Source organism: Equus caballus, chromosome 4 (assembly GCF_041296265.1).
Source record: "Equus caballus isolate H_3958 breed thoroughbred chromosome 4, TB-T2T, whole genome shotgun sequence".
Classification (NCBI taxonomy): Eukaryota; Metazoa; Chordata; class Mammalia; order Perissodactyla; family Equidae; genus Equus; species Equus caballus.
Window position 1 is genome coordinate 72,192,391 of NC_091687.1, and position 18,347 is coordinate 72,210,737.

Consider the following 18,347-nt stretch of genomic DNA (forward strand, 5'->3'; position numbering starts at 1 on the left):
CTGATGATAATTTTATCAACACGAAGGGCTAAAGATGAAAAGTTACATATATCTTTTCAGGTTGGAAAACATCAGAACTTGAATTTTGTGAATAAAACAGACAAAGCTCATAATGATCTAGAAAAGATGAAATAACAAGAGTCTGTCTATGTAAGACAGAATGTATTTGTTTTCCGAATTCTTTTGCAGTGATGAACAGGTAAATTATTTTAATAGCTGGAAAATAAGAATATAAACATACGTTTAATTTTTCCCTTTGATGTGACATGCATAATTTTAGTTTCCAAATCAAATAGGGATAAATAAGTGTGGGAAAATATCCTCTGTATAAGATATTAATACAAATATCTTGCAGTGTACGGTTTATAATGTCAAGAAAAATGATTAATTTATGAGTTTTTTTTGTAGTGAAAGTTTTTCAATAATGTAATACTGATAGAATTTGTTTTTGAGATACCATTTTTTAAGCAGTAAAATAGGAAAAATAATTGTGAGGTAGAGTTTTCCTTGGGAAACTGTCTGGCTGATCTCATCAATGGCTGTTTTCTTGAGAGAACAATCCAATGCTGGAGCCAGCGAGTCTCCCACAGATGACAGACGCTAATTCCACACTGCTAATTCCAGCACTGCTTTCACATTTATTTCCTCTTGGTCTCTCACCTAATTAGTTGTAGGTAAAATCAATAGTTGTTTTCCCAGGGTGTACCATTGCAGTGACAATAAAATAACCTTTTTCATTACACTTACTAAACTGTTCTTTTAATTTGGTGCATTAGTCCAAGGACTAGGCGATTTGAAGAACATCATTATAAAATAACATTTACAACTAAAACACCATACAGTCTGTAGTATCCATTAAAAAGTGAAAATTTTGTGCATGGCTATATGTAATAAATGGTACACTATTGACTCAGTAGAAACATTAAAAACATCAGTTGTGTGTTCTAAAGATTCCTGACAATATGATGGCAGGCAAATGATTGCAATAAGATAACAATTGACCAGGTGCTTCAAAATAATGAGCCAAGCCTTTTCCAGAAAGCCTGGGGAAAACAGAGGTCACACCTGCCCAGAGATGCTGATAATGAGGAAGTAAAACGCCTGTGATGGCAATAAACTAATCTTCATCTGATTCATTACCCAGGTACAAAAATCTCGGAGAAGCACCATTAAAAATCAATGCGTGTTAGCATTTTACCCAAAAATCTGCTTCCTGAGAAACATCTGAGGGTTTTTCAATTTGAGAATAGAAAAAAGGAAGAGAAAGGAATTTTTTTTAAAGTAAAAGAAAATTCTTATAGATGCCTGTATGTGAAGTTGTAGGCCTGCTTTGGGCCACCCCAGAAAGGTTTACGCTAGTAACATTCAGAATGTAAACTTTGCTCTTATGATCTTATGAGCGCACTGACACACTCTCCTTTACCCTGATCTCTTTCTCACCCTCATCATTCCTGAACCTCCACCTAGTACTTGGGGCTTCTGGGGATGTTCCTCATTTTTTTCCGCCGAGAGCAAGTGAAACTCACAACCTTTATCTCTAATAGAGTGATATAGAGAAACAGAGAAAGAAAAGAAAATTACTCAACCTATGGCAATGTGTTGAAAGGTGATAGGTTAAAATGATCTGTCAGACCTTTCTGTAGACTCCAAATGTCAGATTGGCAGGTTAGCAATTCTAAAGCCTCACTTCATTATCTGTTTTTTCTAGGAAAGTGCCTGAAGATTTTGTTCCCTGGGATTAATCCTCTGTCGGGGAGAGCCCCCCAATCCTCTTTAATTGGCCAAAGTTGTATTGAATGTTCTTCCTTCAGAGCCAGCAAGTGAGTGGTGGATGATTGTCAGTTTTGATCTGTTAAACATTTTGATTGTCCTCCCCTCAGTAACATCAGTTGTCTGGCCAATATTGTGCAGCCATTCACAGCACTCAGAGGTGACTTCTTTTGACAGACGGACAGACCGAGGCTGAAGGTAGCTTGACAGCACATGTGATTCTATTGTGTGACAGAATCAACCTGCAGATTGACACCAGATGAAGGCATGTGTGGAAGATGTCACTGTTCGAGTGGCCTTATATCACTCTGCTGCTTCGGCTCCTTTGTTGTTTCATTTCACTCACTGGCTTTGGTTGCTTCTAATTTTTATATACTGTGACTAAAGGGCAGGGAATCTTACAGGAACTGTGCTTTGTGGGACTGTGGAAAGCCTGCCACATCGGCATTCAGAAGACACGTGTAACTCATTTACACAGTGTTTGTGTCTATCAGAGAATTTTTTAGTGAGCTGAATTCTTTATGAAACTAAAAGGCCCACTGATTGATGACCAAACACATCATGCTTGAAATAAGAAGGATAATATGTATTTTTTTCATTATCGTGAATAGAAAAACTTTAAGAAAAGGACCAGATGAATCTACTGGTTCTAGTTCTGTGTAGAGAGCTGGATGTTCGGAGTTCGAGAGGCACAGTGGGGATAGCTCGCTCCACATCTGTGCTCAGCTCCCTCTGCTCACCAGCTGCTGCTCAGAAACAGTTCGTTATCAATTCAAGGCATCATGTAAGTTTCTGTCATGTTTTGAGGTCTGAAGAAAACACAGCCTTACCTACGCAGACTGGAAGTCGCGTGGAGGAGGGTGGTGGGTGCGCATGATCCCCCATCTCAGCGTCCTGCAGAAAGGGGTGCTTGCAGCAGACCAGAGCTGGATGAGCTGCGCTTTGGGAGATTTTTACAGGGTGTAGTAGTGAGACTGCTTGTACTCCATCCAGATCTCCTTAAACATGCTTTACTATTTCAGTGCTCCCTGTTTTCAATTCAGTGTGCTTTTGCTTGCAATAGCCTGTACCTGAGACCCCTGTTCAGCCACAGCATTCTGCCTATTAGAATTGTTTTTCCATGAGTGCAAAGAGCACAGAGTGCCTGGGAGGTTACACTCCTCTGTTCCTAACCGGGGACCTTTTACCCATGACTAAGGGCTGTGAGAGTATGAAAGCCCACTTCTCTTGCCTTTGTGCAGGACAAATCTGAAGAGTAACTTATGTCCCCGAGTTCCCCTGTGGCTTGTCTTCTTCCCTAACTAGCTGTCCCCACTCCTTTACGTGCGTCTCCAGGAGGACTTCTTGAGTAAATCGCTTGCACAAGATAATCCTTAACCCAGGTCAGGATCTGGTTCTAGACAACTTGACCAAAAGCATGGGTCAAGTGTGAGATCTGCCTTATACCAAGAGATTTGTTTGGTCATCAGGGTATCTGAACTTAGCGTCAGCAGTTTTCGGTTGTGAGACAGGAGCTGTTGAGCATGTGGAGACTTTGGGAATCCATGGGAGATTAGGTGGATGTATTAATTATCCATTCCTGGGACAAATTACCCCAAAGCTTAACAATTTAAACAATGCACATTTAGAATCTCCAGTTTCTGTGTGCCAGGAAACCTGGTACAACCTACTTGGGTCTTCTTCTTCAGGATCTTTCACCGATTGTAATCAAGGTAGCAGCCAGGCTGTAGTCATCTCAAGGTTAACCTAGGGTAGGATCCACTTCCAAGCACACTCAGTGGTTGTTGGCAGGATTCAGTCCTTCCTGGGCTGTTGGGTTTACTTCCTTGCTAGCTATTGGGCAGAGGCCTCTCGCAGTTCTTTGCCACAGGCGTCTCTTCAATGTGACAGTTTGCTTCAGCAAAGTGAAAAAAGACCAGAAGGCAAGAGAGAGTTCCAGGAAGAGAGAGAGAGAAAGCTAGAAAGATGGAAGTCAGAGTCTTTTGCAACCTAATCATAGAAGTGATATCTCATCACTTTTGCCATTATTTTGTTGGTTAGAAGCAAGTCCCCAGGTGCAGCCCACCCTCAGAGGAAGGAGATTGTGCAAGGGTATGCATACAGTGAAGTGGGAAGCGGGACTCTCCCCCTACAGCCTGCTTCCTTCTACGCAACCTGACAAACGTATCCAGGGTTCATTTTTGCAGATTTCTTGCTTGTCACTCCAGTTTCCTTTCACTATAACTTTATACCTCAATGATTATATTCAGAAGTAAATTCTATGGAATTAATTATTCTATATAAAGAAGGGAAGCACACATTTACACATAAATAACACTTAAATGTCAGCATAAGGGAGAAGTACTTGTAATAGTTTCATCCTTGGAATATCTTATAAAAAATAAAATGGTTAAAATTCCATCATGACAAATCATGCAGTTTAGAAACGCAAAAATCTCTGCTGCCACACGTTGCCATTTCTTTTGACACTTCTAAATGATGCTCAGATAATTTGCTTCTTTGCTGAATCTGGTTTGACAATTGGAAGGTATTTTATGCTGGGCTTCTATGAAAAACCCTGTGTCCACTTCAATGGCTCCAAAATGAATCAGCTCAGCTCCCGGATATGAATGATTCATTGGATCTTATCTCCCTCATGCTGGCTGCCTTGGCTCTCAATTTGCTCCAATCATGAATTCTAAACACTGAGTCCAGATGTTCCCCCGGGATAAGCAGGGCAGAGAGATACAGGTGTTGGGAAGACGAAGTTTGTTTTATTTTGAAGTTTTAATCTAAAATAATTATAGTTATAGCTTTAGACTGTGCTAAAACCTTTAATGCAGTGGTATAGACAGTCCTTTTCTCTCCACCTGCATGAATATATATGTGTATATATGCATTTGTGCCCTTGCGTTGTATAGGTAATAAATAAAGTCTAGTCAGCAGAGCTGCCAAGATGGCCATTATTTTGAAGTTGGCCTTACACCTGTCTAAAATTTCAGAAAAGACTGAAAAGTCCCTGACTCCACTAGTTAATGAGAAAACCAAGTGGCATTAAGTAAAAAGTAGCAATCCTATGCCAGCTCAAGTGGCCTTTTATGCTTACTGATTCTGGAGTGACTTGTAACTACTGACAGGGACCAGTGACCTTGTTTTAATATCAAGTATGTGTGAAGGTTATCTCCTTGGTTTCCAGAAATTTTTATTCAATGCATAGTTGAATTTAAGTTGAATCACCATTGTGGTTAATCATTAATTTAAAAAAAGACATATATATGTATTTTTTTTAAAAAACCCCTAATAGCTAAGGAAAAGCCTTGCTTGCTTTGTGCTAGAATGTTTAAAAAGCACTAAAATCCCAGGGCACCATTAGCCAGCCAGCCACTTAGCTAGCTGAACAGAACAACAGGGCCATGCAATTCATATAAATGCACACAGATGTGATGCTGGAAATCCATTCTGTTTCTTGCAGGATACTTTCTGTTTCAACAGTAATAACATTTATACAGTTGTTAAATCAAACAGATGTACCTTACATTGTGTCTAAAGGCCACCAAACCTGGATTCTGGAAGAATTAGATAAGAGAGAAAGCCCTTGTGTCAAAACTGTAAGCCCTGCCCTGGCTTCGCAGCCCTTTTGCCGCTATGAAGGGATAAATGGAAGGTGAAAGTCAGATCTCTATCTACAGTTTAAATTTTCCCAAATGAAATGGCGTGTTTGATGAGCAAGAAGCACATAATGCCTCTTACCCCAGTTAAGAAACTCTCAGGGCTGCCTGCAGGAGACAGAGATTTTGGTAGTTGGGACACTAAGATACCAGGAGAGCAGACGAGGGTCTTTCAAAAACCTGGACTATTTTCTAAAATCTAACAAAATCCGATTCAACAAAATATGTTGATCTGATTTTTAAAAATATATTATAAATCTAGTATTTACAGTTAAGTTTAAAACAATTGTCACCTTTCATTTCTTTTAACACAAATAACACATACATTTTCATTTGTAAACACATGTACATACACACACACTAAATCCTTTTGAAAAACAAAATCATACTGTACATATTGTTTGTAAATTGCTCTTTTTAACTTTAAAATATGTCCTGAATACCTTGTAGATTGTGGTGGAAATTGTTAGTTACCTACAATCCGGTTACCTAACATTCACTCCCTTTTTCCTACTGAAAAGGTCATGGGGAGAACAGTCATGTATTGAAAAATCCAAGAGCCTGGAAGGGATTGGAGTAAGCCAGTCATAATGGTTCTACTCCCTGATTTTCCAGTTTCCTTAGCATGTAGGGTGAGTGCATGATCCAGTTCAGACTAATACGGTTTAAGAGAAGGGAGCTGGAGGGCTTCCAGGAAACTTTTGATTTTCTGATTAAATAACATGGATCCAATTGGCTTGGTTCTTTCTCCTCCCCTTGCTCTACTTTTCCTCTGAAGGACATATTGATACGAAGGCTGATGCTATAGTAGCCACTTTGGGAGCATGAGAAAGAGGCAAAGAGGCTCACAAAGACAACAGCTCTGAACCAAGATGAGCACTGCCTCCCTCTAGACTCCTTTATTTATTTTATGTTTATTAAGAGCAAAATAAACATAATTTATTAAAGCCACTGTGTCTTCTATTACTTAAAGCCAAATATATCTTTCATTCCTAATATGCCTCAAATTTTCCTTAAATATAGGATACATATAGCTGATGTTATGATTGCAAAGTCTAATTTCGTGCTGTTTACAAGGGACTAAATAATGTTAAATCTTACAGACAAAACTTTATTATGCTTTCTGTTTTGTTTTAATCATTCTGATCATTCTAATAATATAAGACAGTCTTAGTCTGACTTAATCATCTAATTTTTGCTAATCACCTTTTTATATAATGCTTAGACTTATCTAGCTCAAAATTAATAACACTGTTTTGAGTATACATTGTTTCTCATTACTCTTCATTCATATTAAGCAATATTGGTTTCTGTTTCTGAAAAGATAGTGGACTTAGGGAAATATACTAAGAAAATCTTAATTCAGGTGGCACATGAATATGGCAAAAATCTTGAATGAGAAACAGCAAATGACTAAAGTTGGGAAACATCATTTTACTATATTACTTTTAATGTTTGTATACTATCCTCTTACAAGTTTATATTCAGGGGTAATATTTAGAGCATTTAACAACTGCCACGTTGTGGGCGCCAACCATCAACCAATAGCCATAAAGCAAATAACAGAAACAGATGCCAACATAAAAAACTGGGATTGCCGGTGAATACTAGCTGCATATCAGTCTTGGTGGTATCAATGGTGCCTTTAATCAATTCACCTCTCAATAAAATATTTAAGTTGCAACACACTAATTCCTAAATCTTTGCTAAGTTTATTTGACAAATAAATGTTGGAATTATTTCCTCAGGATAAACATGCAAGCTAAATTTATCAGAAAGATAAATATTTTTTAAGCCTTTTCATATGCATTTGCCTAATTATCCCCAGAATGCTTGCGCCAGTTACATTCCCACAAATATCATAGAAGACAGGAATGTTTCTTAATCTATCATGCTTTTTGTACCACTCAAAAAACAAAGCAATAAAAAATAATAAAAATAAACTCAAATTAGCATATACAATACACATACACTTTCTTTTGTTTTGGTCTTTAAAATAAGCCTATTTCTTCATAATACTATTCATTTTGTTTTATTCATAAAATATTATGTCATAACAATCTTCTAATTTAATCTAATTGTTATAGCCAGTTATTTCAAGCATTGTCCATTTTGAATTATAAAAGTCATATGTATACTTTCTAATAAGCCAAATAATGTTGTATAAAAGTAAAATGGTAATAATCTCATTCTCCCTCCAAATGTAGCTACCTTGAATTGATCCTTATTAGCACTGGTACCCCATACTTCTCTTCATGTTTAAACACAAGTGTGCCAACATATATAGGCATACATAGAGACTTCAGTCACTGCTGTCTCAGAAAAACAGGATTTTACAAATATGCAGTGTACCATTTTTTCCTTTAGTATATCATTTATATCCTTTCACATCAATAGTAAGAGGTATAATGCATTTTTAATATCCGGGTAATATTTTACAATGTTAATATTTTATAATTAATATGAACATTACCCTTTTGGCATATATGTATCTTGTTTCAAAATCCTTTACTATTATTTAAAAAGAAAGTCTCAATGGCCATACACTTGTCTACTTGGGTTCGGCTTGTTGGCTTTTCTCTACAATAAACGTCCCCCTCCCAAAAACATGCACCCAAATAAGATTATGTATTAAGTCAGATTATGTATATTTTTAACTCACAGTTGTTAGTTGAGAATAGGATATGTGAGATCACTTTTCCTAATAAAATGTTCCAGTATACACATTTTACCATTTAATACTGGATATTATTAGTGCTTTAAAACTTGGCTAATCTAGTATGGGGTATCCTCAGAAAATTAAGGGTACATCTACCATATGATCCAGCTATCCCACTGCTGGGTATTTATCCAAAGAACTTGAAAACACAAAGGCATAAAGATACTTGCACCCCTATGTTCATTGCAGCATTATACACAATAGCCAAGACTTGGAAGCAACCTAGGTGCCCATCAAGGGACGAACAGATAAAGAAGATGTGGTACTTATACACGATGGAATACTACTCAGCCATAAGAAATGATGAAATCCGGCCATTTGTGACAACATGGATGGACCTTGAGGGTATTATGCTGAGTGAAATAAGTCAGAGTGAGAAAGTCAAATACCACATGATCTCACTCGTAAGTAGAAGATAAAAACAACGACAAACAAACACATAGCATTGGAGATTGGGTTGGTAGTTACCACAGGGGAAGGGGGCAGGAGGCAGGGCAAAAGGGGTGATTAAGCTCACATGTGAGGGGATTGACTATAATTAGTTTTCGGGTGGTGAACATGATGTAATGTAGACAGAATTCGAAATATATTATGATGTACAGCCGAAAATAAACAAATAAATGAAAAAAAAAAAAGAGACAGTGATGTTGAGAGACTGGAGAAGCTAATTCATAAAAACTAACTGCCTGGAAGAAACATATGGAATATTTCAATCATTTCCAAAAGTTAAAATATTCCATTGGTATGCATTCCAGAATATTATTAATATGCATTAGTTGGGAATTACAACCTGCGATGTGCTGAATTTGTAAATAAGTGTTTTTGCTCAATAAGAGATTTTCCTGAATTTCCTAATTTCAAACAAAATAAGAAGAAAAAAATAAAAAATAAAACTTTGCTAATCTAATAGCTTTAAAAAAATGGCATGTTATTATCATTTATCTACCATGAGGTCGAGAATACTTTTTCTTTCCTTCTTTGCTTTATTTTTGTAATTTTCAATTCTCTTTTGAATTTTTTTCCTACTTTTTAATTTGTAGAGCTTTTTGTATATATGTATGAGGAACGTAAATTTTCTTTTCAATAAATGCTTCGAATTCTTCCCTGGTCTATTATTTGTCTTTTAGCTTTTCTCAGTGTATATTTGCCTTTTTATCTACAAACTTTTTTCACATAATAAAATATGAATATTTTACATGTGGATCCTTAAACAACAGAGATTTTATTTTTGTGTAAAGTTTAACTTTATTTGTTTTCTTTAAGTTGGATAGAAAATTATTTCAGGTCCATTTATTAAACAAATTATCATTTTCCAACCAACTTGAAACAACACCTTTGCCAGAGGTATGCTGCAAAGGCCAACTCTTTAACTCTCAGGACTTGTGCAAGCTAATTGTCACCACACTGCTACCTTAAAATTGCCCGTGGTAAGATTATCTACACCAGAGAAACTGGCAAATGCCACATCAGGCTCCCCCACCCCATTCCGGCCCCAGAGAGCTGGTTGGTAAACATTTATTGTTTACCACTTCTTTTGTCATAAGAGGTTTTCCTCACATCCTTGGGCTTGTCGCTAGACTCAATATTTTGATTCATTCAGTCTGTTTGCTTAATGATATACAAATAATATACTTTTTATTTACAGTATATTTGCCTCAGGATCCGGTCTGGCAAAAAGGCTTTTTTCTATTTATTGTTTTGCAAATATCTTTTGTCATTTCTCAAACGTTTACCATGTATTTTAAAATAATTTTGATATTATTCTCAAATTGACCAAAAAGAGAAAAAATTTTTGTTGTGATAAAAAGTGTATTAAATCAATATATTCATTTGGGAATAATAAATCTTCTCAAGATATTAAATTCTTCCATACAAGAAATTTGTTTCTTTCTTTATTTAGGGCATCAGCATTTTAAATGCTGATCACTTTGATCACTGTAATCAGTCTACTTGTATGAGTGGTTTAATTCAAATGGTGATACTGAAATTAAGAGTCCATTTCTGTTTTCAAATTGCAAAATGGGTAGAAACCTAGAGGAAATGAGTGTCCTTTTTTATGAGACACTTCTCTAATGTAATCATTAATTAGGAGACAGTTTCTAAATAGATTGTTTCTATATATCAATTTATTGAAATTCTCTCATTAATATGGCAAGTAATTGGACAAAAGAATTGCCAAGCTGGTAATTTTAAGGACCATGTGATAGTCCAAGCTACTAGCCCTTCTGTCAGTTTTCAAACACCAAGCCAATCTCTATTTCCTGGGTAACACTGCTCATATTACAATACGTTATCAATGCACGACATTCAATATTTTTCACCTCTATTCATTACGGTGTGTGCAGAGAAGAGGAACCAATTTCGAGGAAGCATGGTCATTTTCCTTGTGCTTTTTGAAATGTTTCAAGGATGGAATTATACCTCTAGCTTGCCCACTAGAACTGGAACCTAAAGCCCTGTGCCTCAGTGTTGCCATGAATATATATGAAAAGAAAATGACAGAAATCCTAGAGGAAGGATCCAAGTGTAGGGGGAAATGCTTTTGACTTCTTTGCCACTGACTTCTTGATAAAATATTGGCGAGAGATACACACTGGAAGTTCTGTATAAGTTCGAATCATTAAACTTTAAGGAGAGGAAAGGTAAGAAAGAAAAGTGGAAAGTAGTGATAGATTTCTACATAATGAGCGAAAGTAAACCACTCACAAATGCCTTTGTTTTTTATGTAGCAGATGTTGAAAGTGCTAATAAAACCTGGGAAAAGCTGGTAGTGGGCTTCATTTTCACAAATGGGGCTCAGGTTATTACCTGGATTGAATCATTCTCATCTGGCATCCTCTGTGACTGAGAAAAAAGCATGATGACAACTGAAAATAATGGACACAAATAGTACAGATGATTTTAGTTGATAATAAAAACTTGAGATCCTTTCCACGTTTTTTGTTTGTTTTTTAATAAAGATAAAGAGGATTTGTGTGTGTGTGTGTATGAGTCTACCTAATAAAACTGAAATCCAAACCTTTTCTTAATCTTGGCCTTAGAGCCTAATTTAACTTCTCTTAGCATTAGATCGTTAACTTGTCTAAGAGATGTTGGGGTCAGTTCTTGGTGAAGCCTGGCTCTGGGTGGTGGAATTTTTATACCTAATGAATATGCAACACCTATAAGTCCATCTTTCCTAGCGTGTTACCTCATAATTTGTGGGCGAATTTTTGAGGGTACATGTGCCTTTGTTGTAGAGAATTAATGGCCATTTCCCTCATAAGAAACTGAGATGATTACTATCATTATTTCTATTATTTGTAGTAGTAGTAATAGCAGCAGCAGCAGTAGTAATGTATTTATGAAATATTATCTAAAGAACATGTTGTTTTGTTCATTCAGAAATTCTTAATTGGGTCCTGAGGAAGCCCAGGCTGATGGTCTAAAGGAATCTATGCTCAGAATTTAACTTCTATCGTGGACTGACATGTCCCTCAGGGACTAATTGGGAGCTCTGTTGACCCATAAATACAGATTTTTGCCAAGAGTACAGAGGGCCCCAATTTCTGCAAATGTTTTGCAGAATCTAAGGCACCCTCTCCTAAGCTGAGAGCTAGTACCAGGTAAAGGGTAAATATGGAGGCTCTAGAGTCTAACTGGCTGGGCTTCAAATCCAGATTTTCCACTATCTTCTCTGGCTTCCCACTCCCCTTCTTCTCTGACACGACCTCCTATCTCCACCTTGGCTTCACTGCACTTCAGCCATGCTGGCCTTCTTTCCATACTTTCAATGTGTCAAGCCAGTCTCTGCCTGGAAAACTCCCAACCCAGGAGCTTTGAACTTGCTATTCAATTTTCTGGAATGTTCTTCACCTAGATATCCTTAGGATTCATATTGTTCAAGGCTCTCTCAATGGTACCTTCTCTGGGAGGCTTTGAGTACCCTGGGTAAATATTGCACCATAATTTTCCATCCTTTTACCCTTCACCAATTCTTGACACTTCATTAAAAATGAAAAGTGAAAAAATGAGGGAGACAGTTTTTTTCTTACCTGGAGCTTACTAAGTACTCAATAACTATTGTTGTTTAATAAATATTTGATGAGTGGATCAATAACTCTTAACATGCAATTCCCTCCTCCACTCCCCCCCATCCTCCAATTGAGACAGGGAAAAGCAGGCTCAGAAATGTAGCTTGTTTGAATTGCTAACTGCACAGCCCCATGGTCATATTTCTGTTCTTCATCTACTTGTCCTAGTATCACTTTGCACCATTAATAGTCCCCTCCTGGTTAAAACTGTTTCCTCCATTGGCTTCTATGACACTATTTCTTTGAAGATGAATGCATGCCCGAGCTATTTGATCAGTATTTTCTCGTATCTGCCTTCTAAACGTTAGTATTCCACAGGGCTTCATTCTCAGCAATGACTCCTCTCATTCCACCTGCTCTTCCTGGGAAATGCCAATTACTGTCATGGTTTTACGTATCACATTATGCTAAGAGCGCCTAGCCTTGTCTCTAGTTTCAGACATGCCATATCACTTTTCTAGAAACATTTCTACATGGATGTTTCACAGGCTGCTCAGATTCACTTGGCTTTAATTGAGATAATTGTATTCCTCACCAATCTGCTCTTCTTCAGGTGTTTTCCAACTTACTTGGTAAGGAAAGCACACATGTATTCAGCCACCCAGCCAGACACCTGAAGGACAGATCACTTCTCCATTAAAAATAAGAAAGGAAAGCAGCAAGAAAGGAGGAAAACACATATTCAAAGAAAGGATAAAAACTGATAAAGGGCGTTTAAAAAATAATAATGAAATGACCATCTGTATATTCATAACCCAAGGAAAAATATAGAATATTAACCTTCTTCAGCAGTTTCCCCAGAGATAACCACTCTTCTGAACTCTCTGTAAACCATCCTTTTGCTTTTGGCTATAATCCACAACTATGTATGTCTCCCAAGAAGTAAATTATTCAATTTTGTCTGTGCTAATGTATAAAAATAAAGACATAGAGGGGCTGGCCCTGTGGCGTAGTAGTTATGTTTGTGCACTTTGCTTCTGTGGCCTGGGGTTCATGGGTTCAGATCCCAGGCATAGACCTAGCACCACTTGTCAAGCCATGCTGTAGGGGCATCCCACAGAAAATAGAGGAAGATTGGCACATATGTTAGCTCAGTGACAATCTTCCACAAGCAAAAAGAGGAAGATTGGCAATATATGTTAGCTCAGGGCCAATCGACCTTACAGAAAAAAATATTTAAAAAATAAAGTCATGCACTATATACTCTTCAGTGACTTTACTTTTTCTTTCTATATTATGCTTTTTAGGATCCATTCATGTAAATGCATATGTCTGTGATTAATTCAATTTCACTGCTATATATATCCCAAGGCAAGAATAAGCTATAACATTTGAGCTTTTCCCCATTTTTCTATTTGTGTATTTTTTATTATGAACAATGTCTCTTACAAACATTCTTATCTATGTCACACAGATAAGTGATTCCTATATAAGTCACATAGATAAAAGTTTCTTAATGTGTATAAAGAAATGTGCAAGAGTTTCTTTAATGTGTATACCTGTAGTGGAATTGTTCGCTCACAGAGCAAGCACATACTCAACTTTACTAGGAATTGCCAAAATGATTTCTAAAATGTTCTATCAATACACACTTGACCAGCAGAGGAGGAAGGTTGCTGTGGTTTCAACTTCTTGTCAAAAGTTGGTAATATCTAACTTTTTAGTTATTGCTAATTTGTTGGATGAGAAATGGTTTCTCACTGTGGATTTAATTTGTGTTTGAGTATTAATTGGTTGGAACACATTTTCACAAATTATAAAGAATTCTAAATTTGTCTTTTCACTATCTTTATGATGCCTTTTGATGAAGAAAAATTCTTGCTTTAATGTAACCAAATTTGTAATCCTTTTTCTTAAGGTGAAGGATATTTTGGGTTGTGTGCAGTTGCTGATAATTATGAATAAAGACATTATAAATATTTGTGAACAGATTTTTGCATGAACACAAGTTTTCATTTCTGTGGAAATCTCACTCAGCAGTGGGATTGCTGGGCCGTATATTAAACGTACGTTTAACTTTATAAGAAGATGTTAAACAGTTTTCCAAAGTGGCTGCACCAGTTTACATTCCTACCAGCAATGTTTGAGGGTTCCCGTAGCTGTAGATTCTTTTCAGCACTAGGAATTGTCTGTTTTTCCATTGTTGTTTTCTGTATGTGTGGTTAGCCATTCTAATAAGTGGGTGGTGGCATGTTGTGATTTTGATTTTGATTTTCCTAAAGACTAAAGATGTTGAGCATCTTTTCATGTACTTATTTACATCCATATATCAATTTTTTTCATGAAGTGTCTGTGCAAATCTTTTGCCATTTTAAAAAATTAGCTTGTTTGTTTTCTTATTGTAGAATTTTGAGCGTCCTTCATATATTCTCTGTAGAATTCATTTCTTAGATGTGCATTTTGCAAATAGTTTCTCCAATCTAAAGCTTGCTTTTTAATCCTCTTAAAGTCTTTCTCAGAGTAGAAGACTTTATTTTGATGAAAAGCAATTTGTCACTTTTTCTTTCTTTTATGGATCACGTGTTCAGGTAGTATCTATGAAAACTTCGCCTAAGCCAAAATCAAATATTTCCTTATATGTTTTCTTCTAGAAGTTTTATCATTATGTATTTACAATTAGGTCTATGATCCATTTTGAGTTAAATTTGAAGAAGGTATGAAAAAATGGCCTGAGGTTGAATTTATTGGTATAAAGTGGTACATAATATTTATTTATTATTCTTTTAATATCTTAATCTACCGTTTTTCTTTCCTCATATTGTTAATGTGTTTCTGCTTTCCTTTTTTCTTGGACAGTCAGGTTAGAGATTTGTCAAGTTCATGGAACTTTTCAAAGGACTGGTTCTTGATTTCTTGGATTTTTATCAATATTTTTTTCTCTTTTCAATTTCATTAATTCCTGCATTTATTTTTTCTTTCCTTCTACATTCTTAAGATTGAATTCTCTCATTTTTTTAATAAGTTTTTGAGTAGAAGCTTATATCATTGATTCTTTTCTTTTTTTTTTTTAAGGATCGGCACCTGGGCTAACAACTGATGCCAATCTTTTTCTTTTTTCTTTTTTCTTTTTTTCTGCTTTATCTCCCCAAACCTCCCCTGTACACAGTTGTATATCTTAGTTGGAGGTCCTTCTAGTTGTGGGATCATTGATTCTTTTCTAAAATCTGACTTTAATGCTATAATCTTTCTAGTTACTGCTTTAGCTGAATTGAACAGTTTTGAAATGTTTTGTTTTCTTTCTCATTTCATAATTTTTTTCAAAATTTCCCCGGTGACAACTTCTTTGACCATTGGGTTATTTATAAGTGTGTCATTAGATTTCAAACATTTGAGCATTTTCAGTTCTCTCTGTTGACGAATTCTAGTTGCAATATGTTCACAGATCATACTTTGTATAAATTAATTTTCTAAAAATGTGTTAGGAATTGTTTTACGCCCAAAAGATGATTTATCTTAATGAATGTTCTGTATGGACTTGAAAAGAATGTCTATTCTACCCTTGTTGAGTGAAATGTTCTATAAATGTCAATTAGTGCAAGTTGATTAATAGTGTTGTTCAGGTCTTTGATATCATTGCTTATTTTCCCTATACTTGTTGTTTGATTACTGTGAAAGAAAAGCTGAAATATTCAATGATAATTATGGATTAGTCTACTTCTATTAGTTCTGCCAGTTTTTGCATTATGTATTTTGGAGTTCTGTTTTTAGGTGCATACACATCTAAATTGTCACATTTCCTTGGAGAATTTACCCTTTTCGTCATTGTGTAACATCCCTCTTTATTTCCGGTAATATTTCTTCTTGCTAAAGTCTACTTAACTTGACGTTAACACAGCCTCCAAACTTCCTTTCAGTTGTGTTATCATGACCTAGACATTGATCTTATTTAGGATGTCCTTAGTTTCTTGAATCTGCAAATTCATATCTTTATCTTTGTCATAATGTGATCATGTATGTTTAAATTTTATTCTGTTCCACTGCTCCTTCGATCTGTTCTTGTGCCAATACCAGTTTGTTTTAGTTAGTTAATAAGACTCGATATCTGGTAGTGTAAGTTCTATAAATCTGTTATTTTTAAAGATAAAGCTATTCCTGGCTTTTCATATATATGCATGTGTGTCTGATTATATATATATAGACATAAATTAAATATATTATGTAATATATATGTCAATTCACAGACACACTAATGCACAAAATTTGCTGAGATAATTAGTTCTTTTTTTTCCTTTGCCATGTGGTATTGGTTGAAGAGTCAGTGAAATGTTGAAAATAAATTGTGATAGAAAACCAAAAGTTTTCAATATTGATAAAATCTAGTTTATCATATATTCTCTTATTGTTCACATTCTTTGGTTCCTACCTAAAGAGTCTTTGTCTACCCTTATCATAAAGATATCCTCCTAAATGTTTCTCTAAAATTTTATGGTTGGATTTTATCTTTACATCTAAATCCATCTCAAATTAACTTTTGCCTAAGGCAATGATTCTCAACAGGGATGATTTTGCTCCCGGGGGACATCTGGCAATATCTGGAGACTGTTTTTGATTGTTATACCTGGGAAGAGGATGTTACAGGCCTCTAGTTGAGAGAGGCAAAGCAAACATCTTAAAATATACAGGAGAAATCCCCACAACAAAAAATTATTTGAGCTTAAATGACAAGTGACAAAATTGGTAAACCCTTGTGTAAGGTGTGAGGTGAAGGTTGATGTTCTGTTTTTATTTTCATGCAAATATCCATATATGCATGAGTCCTTTCCTGATTTCACTTATTCTGTTTCATTGGTCTAAATTCCTCTCTCTTCACCGTTTTGAATACTATAGTTGTGTTAATTCTTGCAGTCAGGTAGTGTAAGCACTTCAGTTTTGTTGTTCCTGTTGTTTTAATGACCTTGGCTATTGTAGGTTGGTGGAAACTTTAACTGCACTTAGAATCGACTTGTCAATTTCTCAAAAATAGCATATTAGAATTTTTGTTTTGATTTTATTGAATCAAGAAACCTATTTGGAGAAAACTGACATCTTAATAATATTGAATCTTCCCATTTGTAAACATTTATTTATATATTCTCTAATTTCTCCAAGCAGTGTCCTGTGGTATCAGAGTAGAACTCTTGTTTGTCTTTGGTTAAATTTATTCCTAAGTATTTTATATTTTCAATAATTTTATGTGTTTTATTTTAAAATTGTTTCTAGTTTATACAGTCAAATACAGTATTTTTTGTAATTTAACTTTGCATTCAATTCACCTTGCTAAATTCACTTACTAGTTTTTTGGGTTTTGGGTTTTTTTGCAGAAGATTAGCCCTGAGCTAACATCTATACCCATCTTCCTCTACTTTATATATGGGACGCCTACCACAGCATGGCTTGCCAAGCAGTGCCATGTCCATGCCCGGGATCCGAACCGGCGAACCCCAGGCTGCCGAAGCGGAATGTGCAAACTTAACTGCTGTGCCACTGGGCCAGCCCCTTCACGTACTAGTTTTTGTACTTACTTTGTAGATTCCTTTGGATTTCCTACATGAACATTTATGTATGCTAAAAATAGAAGCAGTTTTACGTCTTCTTTCTTGTGTGTATGGCTTTTCTTTCTTTCTTTCTTTTCCATATTGTAACAGCGATGTCCTTCCCAACCTCCTCCCCATATAATAGTGAATGGGAGTGGCTAGAGCAAGCATCTTTACCTCATTGTCAGTCTCAAGAGGACAAATATTCAATATTTTGCCATTAAAAGTGAGGCCACCTGTAGGATTTTGGCAGTTTACCTTTATTAGCCTTTATCTTGAATGGGTGTTCAATTTTACCAAATTCGAAGTGATCATCTAATTATTCTCTTTTGTTCTGTTAGTATTGTGAAGCATATTGGTTATCTTTTAAATGAAAACCATCTTTGTATTCCCAAGATAAACCCTACTCTGTCAAGCTTCATTCTTTTTAATGTGTTCCTCGAATCATTTTGCTAAAATTTTGTTAACGAATTTTGTAGTTATATTCACATAGACACAAAATTGGTCTATAGTGGTCTGTAGTGTATTCGAAATGTCTTTGTATTTTGAACTCATAAAATGTACTGCAAAAGCATCATTCACAAAAGCCAAGTCTTGGAAGCAACCTAGATGCCCAACAAGGGAC